This window comes from Lissotriton vulgaris, chromosome 4_1 (genome assembly GCF_964263255.1).
Source record: "Lissotriton vulgaris chromosome 4_1, aLisVul1.2, whole genome shotgun sequence".
Classification (NCBI taxonomy): Eukaryota; Metazoa; Chordata; class Amphibia; order Caudata; family Salamandridae; genus Lissotriton; species Lissotriton vulgaris.
Window position 1 is genome coordinate 661,689,861 of NC_141691.1, and position 12,837 is coordinate 661,702,697.

The 12,837-nt window shown below is 42.9% G+C and overlaps 1 protein-coding gene across 1 annotated transcript in view; it reads right to left on the minus strand.

Moving 5' to 3' along the window:
• The window catches only part of LOC147722400 (leucine zipper transcription factor-like protein 1), a 353,962-nt gene that overhangs the window by 2,653 nt on the left and 338,472 nt on the right, over positions 1–12,837 (minus strand). The window lies entirely within an intron of this gene.

Genomic DNA, 12,837 nt, shown 5'->3' on the forward strand with positions numbered 1-12,837 from the left:
ACAAATTGGGAACAGTTGTAGCAGCACTGTCAGCAATCAATACGTGTGTAACCTGATGAACTGTGTACATAGAAGTGCTTGTGACACTCTAGGTGAACAGCGCAGGTGTCAAGTGAAAACAGTGAAGGGCGGCGCAAGGTGATGATGTGACAATTAATACAATGTACGTGTGGTTCACAAGAAAGTATTTACAGAAATTGGTACAGAGTTTAGACAATTTTTTTGTGAACCAGAGTATAGTGCGCCACCAGTTGAGCTGGGATGTTGACGACATTTTTCTCACCTACTCATTTTTCTCAATCCTGTATAGTTTATTTTTCTCTAAACCACTAACACAACACATACTACAAGCAGATATTGGCTCCATATTAATTTCTGACCATGCTCCAGTCATTTTAGATTTAGAATTGCTCCCTATTACTATGACCAACAAAGGATAGCGTTTCAACACTTCTTTATTAGTTGATCAGACATTTACTTCTACTTTCGAATCCTTTATTACTGAATAATTTAATGCTAAAACTTGCTCAGAAATATCTTTCACTGTTGTATGAGATGCATTTAAAGCTCAGCCAGAGACTTTATTATATCTTATGTTGCTAAAAAGAAAAGATGTAATTCCCAAAAGGCACTTGAAATTCTTAAACGCATCAAATTATTAGAAACACTCTATACCACCACTAACTCTAAAAACTGATCTTAATAATCTTGTTATAAAAAAAATGTAAAAATAATAAATTACCTACAGAAAATGCTAACTCCTATCTCCTTATAGGTAGTAGCCGTTATTATGGAGGCCAAAATAAAGCTGGCAAACATCTTGCCATATATCTTAAAACCCGGAAAGAACGTATGAACATTGAATATATCTTAAATTCTGGCTCCGCTTCAATAATCAGAGATTAGGTATTTTAGAGAAATTCAAAAAATATTATACTACTCTTTATACCCCTGAAGTCATCACAGACTCCACTGATATACACCATTATCATTCTTCGCTACAATAACAGTTTCCAAATGATCTAGATTTTTCACCAATGGAGAGGGATATTTCCGTACAAGATATCTCCCATGCATTAAAGCTCATTAAGACTGGTAAAGCACCTGGACCAGATTGATTCCATGTGGAATTTTACTTCTATTTTTCTACATCCCTTCGTCCACATCTCAATTCTTTATTTACACATTTTACTTCATCCAAAGCATCAAGTGGTACTTTTCAGAAGGCTTTTATTTGTCTAATCCATAAAGATAGAAGAGACCCTGATCTTTGTAAGAATTATAGGCAAATTTCTTTAGATAATTTGGACTATAAAATATTTGCTAAAATCCTTGAACTTTGCCTAGACCCAGTATTGCCTTCTATTATTGACAGAGAAAAATCATGTTTCATTAAGGGCATAAATATCTCTGACAATACTAGAGTTTTCCTTAAAGTATTTACTAAATCCAACAAATATTTCCATTCACTAGCGGCCATTTCTCTGGATGCAGAAAAAGCTTTTGATCGTATGGATTGGTCCTTTATTCTATATACACTTTCTTGGTTTGGTTTTGGTCCTATATTTATTTCTTACATATCTTTATTATATACTGCATTAAAAGCTTTTATCTTTGCTAATGGTTCTATTTCCACTTCCTTCCCCTTGAGAAGGGGGTGTTTGTCAAGAATGTCCTCTTTCTCCGCTTCTTTTTATTCTTGCATTAGAACCTTTCTTGCCAAACAAACAAAATTCAGAACTTTATGGCTTTCAACATGATAAAACAAATATTAAACTGAGTGTCTATGCAGATGATATCCTATTATACCTATTTAAACCAGAATCTTCTCTTCCAGCTTTCATTTTGGAAGTTGATACCTTTTCTTTACTCTGTGGATATAAATTGAACCATGCTAATGGTAAAGGGCTGCCGGTGCTTGCATAGTTAGGGAAAATCAGGTAAATTCAGGCTACTACTTGCAACTGAAGTGCTACTATTTTTACTAGCTGGACACGCAGATTTTAAAGCTCGGCCTAATTTAAATTACTGCCAGCATAAGTCCGATAATTTAATCGATTTTGTGGCACCCTTGTTGGGTGAAATTCCCCAAATTATGCAGTTACAACAGGTCACGTAATTACACTTGTATTCGTGCAATATAAAAACTTGAGAGCGCTGGAGCAATGCAAACAACCTGAATGCGAGCAACTGTTGTGTACGGCAGTTGCGTTTTCACACTTTTAGTGAAATAAGTCTTTCCATCAAAAATTGACATCAGTACACATTTTACGTAAAAATATAGCACTAGATGATCGCTTTGCATTGCTTTGCATTTACACGTAATTACACATAATTTTGTATAGTTTCCCCTAAATTTTCGCATATTTACAGGAAAACAAATTACGCTAATTTTGCTCATCCCTATTTAAAATTCACCTAAACTCTGTTTAGTTGATTTTATGAATTGGACTTTGAAATATGCTTGCTCTGTTACATTTCTTTTTATTTAGAAGGTTATTTCATGTAGAGTTTCAGTAGCTCCTGATTATGTCAGTCTGAAAAGCAAATGAGCCCTTTGTGTATATTTTTCGGTATTCTTTCACATACTTCAGTTAAAGTTATGGCCCTGACATAGCAATTTATTCATGCAAATCGTGAGCTTACAAATGACAAAAAAAGAAATCCCAGACAAATGAACAGAAGCAGAATCTAGGTAATTGCACCCGCTAAGATGTTTCAGACGTAAAGGATGCAGATTCCTTTGGCTTTAATAATGAGAGGGGTTAGTTGTCACTGTAGTGGAGCCTCTGGGGGTGGGTTCTAATGTGGTGAACACCCACGCACTAGTAACTTTGTGGGTTCTCACAAACATTTGCTGTGCCGTTTCAAGTCCCCACTAACCTGCCCGGCCCGCTAGATGGAACTTTTGGACTATGCGCCCCCTTAGGCGGAATCTATAACCTTTCCGTATGTACTGTGGTGTCCGGGCAACCGTTGGCCGAAGACCGGTGGTGCTGTCCCACGCAGTTATAGGGGAGTATGGCTCTGGTTCATCCCTCGGCCGTCACCTACCCAGCCGGACGTCAGACACTGTTTTTCCTTGTCTCCCCGTTGTGCCTCCAACACCCTCCCCCTCCTCTTCCCTCTGTTATTCTCCTTCTACCTCCCCTATTCCTTTCCCCTCTCCCCTAATCTTCTCTCCCCTTGCCTATTTTTTACCTCATGTTTATGCTATATTTTTGTAATCGTGTAATTCCTGTAACTATGCTCCAGTAACTGATGTAACTTTGTAACCATGTTCTGAAACAAAGGGCCAGATGTAGGTGGCCCAATACCGGTCAGTAACGGCCGAAATGACCGAATTTCGGCCGTTACCGACCGGTATTGGGTATTTGGGATGTAGGTGGCCTAAATTGCATATTCGGTAATTTACCGATTCTGTATTTTAAGGAATCGGTAAATTACCGATTCCTTGAAATACCGAATCGGTAAATTACCGAATTTTCAATGTAGAGAGCACTCAAATTAGTGCTTTTCCCATTTTAGGATTCATTATTTACCACCAACTATAAGTTGGTGGTAAATAAGGAATAACTTTGAAAATGCAAATCTGTGCATTTTCAACTGTGCCATGTGGCAGACATATATGCCCTTAGGGCATGTATGTGTGCCACATCTGCACACAAGCATGATTCAGGGGTGCAACAGGGTGTCAAAGTGACACCCTTGAATGTGTCCCCCATTTTACCGAATGGGTATTTACCGATTCGGTAATTGCCATTCATTCCAATGGGCCTCCAGGCCCATAGGAATGAATGGCAATTACCGAATCGGTAATTACCGATTCGGTAAATACCGAATTTTACAGATTCGGTAAAATGTACCAAAAAATTACGTACAAACTATTTACCAGACCCCCTAGGATATAGCGGCATGGATTCGCAAATTTAGCGGCACAAATATGGAATTTTAGCGGCACAAATATGGAAATTTAGCAGCATTTTTGCTGCACTTTATTTTACTCTTAATCATTCATTTTCAGCCTTAAATCAATGGAAACTGTTTTAGCAGAGTATTCCACTTTGAATAGGCAATCTGGAATATGGAATAGAGGAAGCAGCCCACAGGTGAAGGCTGTTATCCCTTGGAATTGCAATTCTCCATTTGCTTTAGTATAGGTTGGTAGCAGTTATCACACCTTTTGACACATTGCGGGACCGGTGTTTGGCACATCCTTAACCCTTTTCTCGCCCGAGAGTCTGAGGGTGGCTGGACACCTCTTTCGTGGACAGGCCATGGCCCGTTGAACAGGTCTGAGAAGGCCCACTGTGAGAAAAATAACTGACTTTGTCAGAATGCAAACCTTTTGAAATCCTACCTCTGCTCATTTATTTTAAAGATCAAAATAATTCTGGTTTCTTTTTCTAACATCCTAAAGCTAACTTCCTGATTTGCAGAAGGGAAGAATATTTGTAAAAAATCCTCTCATGTTTGCTTCAATTTGTAACAAGCTGAAATACAGAATTTAGCACACAATCGCTGGTAACCCCTAGTTTTACTGTAGAATAATTAAAGACACAGTCATTGAAATGGGTTGCTTTCGGCCCCTGTATTTATTGTCCTTAACTTGTTATGCAAAAACACTGATCGCTTTCGGAACAATGAGTGTAAGAAATGTTAAGGCGATCGATGTAGTTCCAGCTTGTGTTTCACATGCTTTACTTAACCTTGCATTCCCTAGGAGTGTTTGTTTTTTACAGGATGTTGCGTAACGTTTTTTTCCTCAGTGCATCATATTAATCTTACCTAGTAGTTAATTTGGATTGTGTGGCATCAAGGTGTTATAATGAGGACACAATTGAGTTGTGGCTAAAGGCAGTGCGAGTTTCTTAAGGGCCTGTCGGGGGCAAAAAGGTGCTCAAAATACTGGTCATCCACACCTTGGCCTCTCTGAAAAGCGCACAGAGCAGTGGTCACACATGCCAGTTGCAGTTGTAATTTTTATGCAAATCTGTGGATAGAGTGGCACCTTACTCACATTTTTGTGTATATGTTTAAACTACAACCGTAATCATATATACAGCCCCTTTCACGGATCCCCCACTTTTAGGAACCTTACCACTTTTTTCCTCCCACTTAAAATCCTGGATAATGTGTTACATCTTATTGTGTTTCAAAGGAAACTTTCAGCACTGCGTGATTACTGCAAAACATACAAACAGATAGTTAATACGGCTAAAACTAACATTTTGTGTTTCGGAGTAAGAGAACTGAGCACTCGTGCTGAGTGGCAGGGAATCAATTAAAACACATTTTTAGTGCGAATATTTGGATATGAAGTTCTCAAATAAGCTGCACGTATCAGAACATCAGATTGCAGTGAAAATATGTGTTATGTCAGCAACGTGTAGTTGGTTCATTTTGATCCATAATTTGTGGTTCTTTCAATGAGTCCACCCCTGCATGAGTACTGCATGACAAAATTATCCGCATTGGATAGTATGGTGAGGAGCTTTTTGCACTGCATTGTTATAAAGTAAAAGTTTAAAGTGGATGCTGACCCTTCCTTTGATTTCTATACTGGAAGCTGTAAGAGTGTAATTTAGGCTAGTGTCCTGACTTGCGCTTTCACAGCTCGCTCTTCAAAATGTTTGTACTCATTAAAAATAGTGGGTATGAGTAACATTTTCTATCTTGCATGAATGTGCTGCATTGAGGTCCCTTCAACCCAGAACCTGTTGAGACATTTACTAGGTCTTACTGGATACTATATAATATCTTTAGCCTACTGTAGGACCGTAGTGAGGGGAGAAGAGATTAATGGGTAGTTGTTGATTTCGCAGGCACTTTTGTAAAAATTGCGGCATTTTTACAAAAGTGCCGATTTCGCAGGCACTTTCGTAAAAATCGCGACATTTTTACAAAAGTGCCGATTTCGCGGTTTGCCCACGAAATCTTGGAGGGTCTGATTTACCTATTCTTAAATACAGAGTCTGTAAAATTCGGGATTTAAGAATAGGTAAATAGTATTTACCGTATAATCAATGTGGACTGGCCCACTGTGTTTGGTCACTTGGTCACTTTTGGCAGATAGCCTAGTGGCTGGACTTATTTACAAAAAGGGGTGGTGAGGGACAGAGTCTCTGAATTAAACAGAAAGCTCTCACCCAGTCAAAAGATCAGGGCTAGATCCAACACCGTTTTTTAGCTCACTGCACCATCCCAGTTTCAGAACCTGGCTGTATGCAAATTAGTCTGTTCCTGTCCCAGTGCATGATGGGAACAGGACAAACCAAACTACAGAAGCCAATTCTTACACTGGGAAGGAAACAAGCTCCCGGGGACCGGTTTCTGGCATTACAGCCGTCTTCGGCCCGGTTTGCTTGAATCCTGATGGTGCAATGAGCAAGGGTCTCACATCTGAGAATACCCTTCCACGCTTAGGGTGGACAAAAATATTTACAAAAAGGGGTGGTGAGGGACAGAGTCTCTGAATTAAACAGAAAGCTCTCACCCAGTCAAAAGATCAGGGCTAGATCCAACACCGTTTTTTAGCTCACTGCACCATCCCAGTTTCAGAACCTGGCTGTATGCAAATTAGTCTGTTCCTGTCCCAGTGCATGATGGGAACAGGACAAACCAAACTACAGAAGCCAATTCTTACACTGGGAAGGAAACAAGCTCCCGGGGACCGGTTTCTGGCATTACAGCCGTCTTCGGCCCGGTTTGCTTGAATCCTGATGGTGCAATGAGCAAGGGTCTCACATCTGAGAATACCCTTCCACGCTTAGGGTGGACAAAAATATTTACAAAAAGGGGTGGTGAGGGACAGAGTCTCTGAATTAAACAGAAAGCTCTCACCCAGTCAAAAGATCAGGGCTAGATCCAACACCGTTTTTTAGCTCACTGCACCATCCCAGTTTCAGAACCTGGCTGTATGCAAATTAGTCTGTTCCTGTCCCAGTGCATGATGGGAACAGGACAAACCAAACTACAGAAGCCAATTCTTACACTGGGAAGGAAACAAGCTCCCGGGGACCGGTTTCTGGCATTACAGCCGTCTTCGGCCCGGTTTGCTTGAATCCTGATGGTGCAATGAGCAAGGGTCTCACATCTGAGAATACCCTTCCACGCTTAGGGTGGACAAAAATATTTACAAAAAGGGGTGGTGAGGGACAGAGTCTCTGAATTAAACAGAAAGCTCTCACCCAGTCAAAAGATCAGGGCTAGATCCAACACCGTTTTTTAGCTCACTGCACCATCCCAGTTTCAGAACCTGGCTGTATGCAAATTAGTCTGTTCCTGTCCCAGTGCATGATGGGAACAGGACAAACCAAACTACAGAAGCCAATTCTTACACTGGGAAGGAAACAAGCTCCCGGGGACCGGTTTCTGGCATTACAGCCGTCTTCGGCCCGGTTTGCTTGAATCCTGATGGTGCAATGAGCAAGGGTCTCACATCTGAGAATACCCTTCCACGCTTAGGGTGGACAAAAATATTTACAAAAAGGGGTGGTGAGGGACAGAGTCTCTGAATTAAACAGAAAGCTCTCACCCAGTCAAAAGATCAGGGCTAGATCCAACACCGTTTTTTAGCTCACTGCACCATCCCAGTTTCAGAACCTGGCTGTATGCAAATTAGTCTGTTCCTGTCCCAGTGCATGATGGGAACAGGACAAACCAAACTACAGAAGCCAATTCTTACACTGGGAAGGAAACAAGCTCCCGGGGACCGGTTTCTGGCATTACAGCCGTCTTCGGCCCGGTTTGCTTGAATCCTGATGGTGCAATGAGCAAGGGTCTCACATCTGAGAATACCCTTCCACGCTTAGGGTGGACAAAAATTTTTTTAAAAAGGGGTGGTGAGTGACAGAGTCTCTGAATTAAACAGAAAGCTCTCACCCAGTCAAAAGATCAGGGCTAGATCCAACACCGTTTTTTAGCTCACTGCACCATCCCAGTTTCAGAACCTGGCTGTATGCAAATTAGTCTGTTCCTGTCCCAGTGCATGATGGGGACAGACTGATTTGCATATAGCCAGGTTCTGAGCTGGGATGGGGCAGTGAGATAAATAACGGTGATGGATCAAGCCCTGATCTTTGGACTGGGTAAGAGTGGTCTGCTCAATTCAGACACTCTGTTCATCACCACCCCCTTTTGTAAATCGATTTTGGCCACTATAGGTGTGGCAGGGTATACTCAGACATGAGTCCCTTTCTCACTGCTCCATCAGGATTCAAGCAAGCCGGGCCGAAGAGGCTGAAATGCCAGAAACCGGTCCCCGGTAGCTTGTCTCCTTTCTGGTAAAGAATTGGCTTGGTAGTTTAGTCTGCCCTGTTCCCATGATGCACTGGGCCAGGGACAGACTGATTTGCATATAGCCAGGTTCTGAGCTGGGATGGGGCAGTGAGATAAATAACGGTGATGGATCAAGCCCTGATCTTTGGACTGGGTAAGAGTGGTCTGCTCAATTCAGACACTCTGTTCATCACCACCCCCTTTTGTAAATCGATTTTGGCCACTATAGGTGTGGCAGGGTATACTCAGACATGAGTCCCTTTCTCACTGCTCCATCAGGATTCAAGCAAGCCGGGCCGAAGAGGCTGAAATGCCAGAAACCGGTCCCCGGTAGCTTGTCTCCTTTCTGGTAAAGAATTAGCTTGGTAGTTTAGTCTGCCCTGTTCCCATGATGCACTGGGCCAGGGACAGACTGATTTGCATATAGCCAGGTTCTGAGCTGGGATGGGGCAGTGAGATAAATAACGGTGATGGATCAAGCCCTGATCTTTGGACTGGGTAAGAGTGGTCTGCTCAATTCAGACACTCTGTTCATCACCACCCCCTTTTGTAAATCGATTTTGGCCACTATAGGTGTGGCAGGGTATACTCAGACATGAGTCCCTTTCTCACTGCTCCATCAGGATTCAAGCAAGCCGGGCCGAAGAGGCTGAAATGCCAGAAACCGGTCCCCGGTAGCTTGTCTCCTTTCTGGTAAAGAATTGGCTTGGTAGTTTAGTCTGCCCTGTTCCCATGATGCACTGGGCCAGGGACAGACTGATTTGCATATAGCCAGGTTCTGAGCTGGGATGGGGCAGTGAGATAAATAACGGTGATGGATCAAGCCCTGATCTTTGGACGGGGTAAGAGTGGTCTGCTCAATTCAGACACTCTGTTCATCACCACCCCCTTTTGTAAATCGATAGTGGCTGGACTTAGTTAGTCTTTTTTAATAAACCCCTCACACACCAACCAGGTTGGTGTCATGCTTCATCATCGGGGTCCAACCAGGCAGCCGAATGCCGCCTGGTTGTGCTTCAACGCCTGACTACAGCGGAGCAGGTGTTGTGCAACAGTGTGATGTGGATGAAGGTGGAAGTTAAAATATACCTCTGGGAATCCTTACCTATGAGTTTATTCTTGGCGGCCCAGGGTAAATTAAAATATGTGATGCAACCATTAATAGTCCAAACATTTTTTTTGTAGGTTGTCTATGTGTTGGCGGTCTACATGTTTCAGTCCCTGTAGAGATTATGTGGGACTTTCGTCAGGACCAGAAGGTGAAGTGAGTGGCAAAAAGAGGTGCCACGGGTGATAGTCTCCTACACACGCGCTAAGGTGTGTGGAAAAGTGAAAGTAAAAGGGACTGTATACTTACAGACACTCACTGCTTAGCGAGAAAAATCCTGTGGAGGAAAGCAGAACATAACATACATTTTATAAGCATACTACGGTTGGCGATTAGTGAAGTGTCATGCGTCATGCATGGCATTGCCAAGTGGCCAAGGTAAGTGATAATTGATTGGCGCAGCGTTACATGCACATAGACATAGACATGTGCTTATTTAACATGCCAGTGTCTGGAGCGGTGATATCTCTAGGGTTGTATCGATATCAATGTGCTTTGTGAGTCAGCTATGGAGCTAGGTTGGTGACTCGATTGCGAAATATACGCGGGCTGGTGCGGCCGCAAAGTTTGCTCATGATATGGTGAAACAATACACACATTCAAAAGTTATAAGGGTTGTCCATAATATGGTGTGACAATACGAACATTTATAAATTACGTTGTCAGATTAAAACGATGGTGCCTGCTCTAGTAAAGATGCAGTGTGAGACAAACAGACATTTAAAAATTACAGATGAAGCACCGATAGTTACTTCGCTATAGTTTTCGGTTCCAGAGAATCGGGGCGTGGGGGGGAGGGGCTCTCGTGATCAATCTGTGGAGATTTCAGGAGAGAGAAGGTAAGTATGCTGGTAGCTTGGCGCTCGTGGGGGCCAGATATCAGCTATAGGGTCAAGACCTTACTTGATCAATGTGAGTCCTCCGCCGGAACCTAGATCGGGTCCCTCAGCGTCCCGGCTGGTGGGCTGCTGCCGGTGGTGTCTGTGTTAAGTACAGGGCTTTCCTGTTGGTGCCGTGATTGGGAGGCAGTGCGCGAGTCCGCGCATGCGTATGAGGAGGCCGGACGAGTGTAAAACTGGAGCGGCCATCTTAAGATGGTGAAATATAACAACAGGGCGCATTGAGTAGGGCCTGTGATAGGGTCTTGTGACGTTAAGCATAGTAATTTCCGAGGCTCTGTGGGAATTTCCCAATAAGGAGTGGTTACTCGGTGAAAAGGTGCCAAAAAATCAAAATAAAAACTGTGGGGATAAATAATGGCAAAAATGACTAGTTTGGAAATGAAAAAGCTGCAGACCAAGGGACGAAGAATACAGCATTCAGATGGAAGTATCCAAACGGGAGATTGTACACAGTGGGGTTGCATAAGTGTGGAACTACGAAAAAATGAACTAGGGAAGAATGAAACCGCAGAGACTTATGGTTCCAAATATCCAAACTATCGGTTTATAACCGGGGTGTTCATGTCAATTTGGAAGTTCTGATATTGCGATTTGGGCAATTGGGCTGCGGCCAATGGGGTTAATAGACAGTGTGTGTCAGTGTTGACTTAGGCTGTTCCACGGTATATTGTCATTGAGACCTGTCTTGTGGGTAGCCAGTCTGTAAACCCATCTCTGCTCTTTATTCAGTAATTTATCTTGTCTGTCCGGCACATTGGGGTTTATACTTTCTATTACTACCCAGTGCATATCATTCGTGGTATGGCCCATTTCTAGAAAGTGATTTGTCAACTTGGTGGTATTCTTTTTGCACCGGATGGTACTACGGTGTTCCCAGATGCGTGTCTTGACTTTCCTACTGGTCATGCCAATGTATGAGAGATCGCAAGGGCAGGTAATTCGATAAACTAAATGGGTACTATTACAGTTTGTGTGGGTGCGTAATTCCCACACCTTACCAGGTTCTAGTGCCAAAGTTTTGGTGGTGCTAGTCAGATGGCAGACGCTGCAATCGCCACAGGCGAAATGGCCTGTTATTTTTGGAAGACCCCATGCATTGATGATCGTGTTAGTGGGGTTGGGCTTTATTTTGGGTCTGGTTGAGACAATGGCATCCTTTATGGACCTGGCTTTTTGTGAGAGATGAGTGGAGGGTCCCATCGCAGGTTGCCTGTCCCAATTATGCTCCAGTGTTTCTTGATGATTTTGGATACTTGAGTTGAAACTGTATTGAAAGTGGTCACACACGTCAGTGGTGTGGGTTTTGTCTCACGTGGGAGTGTGTCAATAAGTCTCTCACGATTTTGGTTCTTGGTACGTTTTTACGCTTCCTCTGTGATTTGTTTAGGGTAACCTCTCTGACTCAGTTTAATGGTCAATTCTTTGGCTTGCACTTTGTAGTCCGATATCTGACTGCAGTTGCGTCGTAATCTGAGGAATTGTCCGTAAGGCAAATTTTCTCTCAGCGGCCTTGGAAGAAAGCTGGAAAAATGTAAGAGTGAGTTCTGAGCTGTTGGTTTGTAATGTGTTTTACTCTTGAGCATGCCAGCTGTGCCTCAATGTCTAGGTCCAGGAAGGTGGTTCTCTCTTTGTCATGACTGTAGGTAAATTTAAGGTTCTGGTCACAGGTGTTCAGCCATTCGCAGAAGTTGTTTAGTGACTCTGTGTTTCCCTCCCAGATCAGAAGGATGTCGTCAATGTATCTCTTATAAAATTTGATTTCTGGACGTATGGCCATGTTGTTGTTAAAGAGGTGTACAGATTCGAAATGGTGGACATACAGCCCTGCTATGCTGGGAGCGAAAACGCTCCCCATAGATGTGCCATATGTCTGTAGGTATAGTTTGTTTTCGAATTCGAAAAAGTTTTCTTTTAATGCGAACTTTGCACATTCCCATACAAATTTGGTGGAAGTGCAGTATGGCCAGTCCGTGTTGGTGAGGGCAGTTTCAAGGACTCTGAGTGTGTCATCTTGTGGTAAACTAGTGTACAAACTTTCCATATCAAGGCTAACCAGAAGGGATGTCTCAGGATTGTAGTTTATCCCGCCTAGGTGCCTGAGTAGATCTTTCGTGTCCTGCAGGTACGTGTTAGTCGATTGGACCATTGGCTGAAGGAAGTGGTCACAGTACGGTGAAAGTGGTTCCAAGATAGATCCAATGCCGGAGACGATTGGTCTGCCTGGCGGTGGTGTCTTGTTCTTGTGTATCTTGGGTACAACGTAGAAGTATGGAGTTTTGCCTTCAGTGGTTGAGAGAAATTTCACTTCACTGGCTGTAATGAGGCCTGTGGATTCTGCTTCCTCCACTAGGTTGATAATGTTGGCCTTGAGGCGGTTGCTAGGGTCTTCATGTAGTCTTCTATAATTTTTTGTATCGTTTAGGAGTCTGATACATTCTCTTCTGTAGTCCTCTTTGTCCATAACCACTGTGCCACCTCCCTTATCGGCAGGTTTAATGGTAATCTCCTCGTTGGTTCTGAGGGAGGCTAGAGCGATCCGTTCCTTTT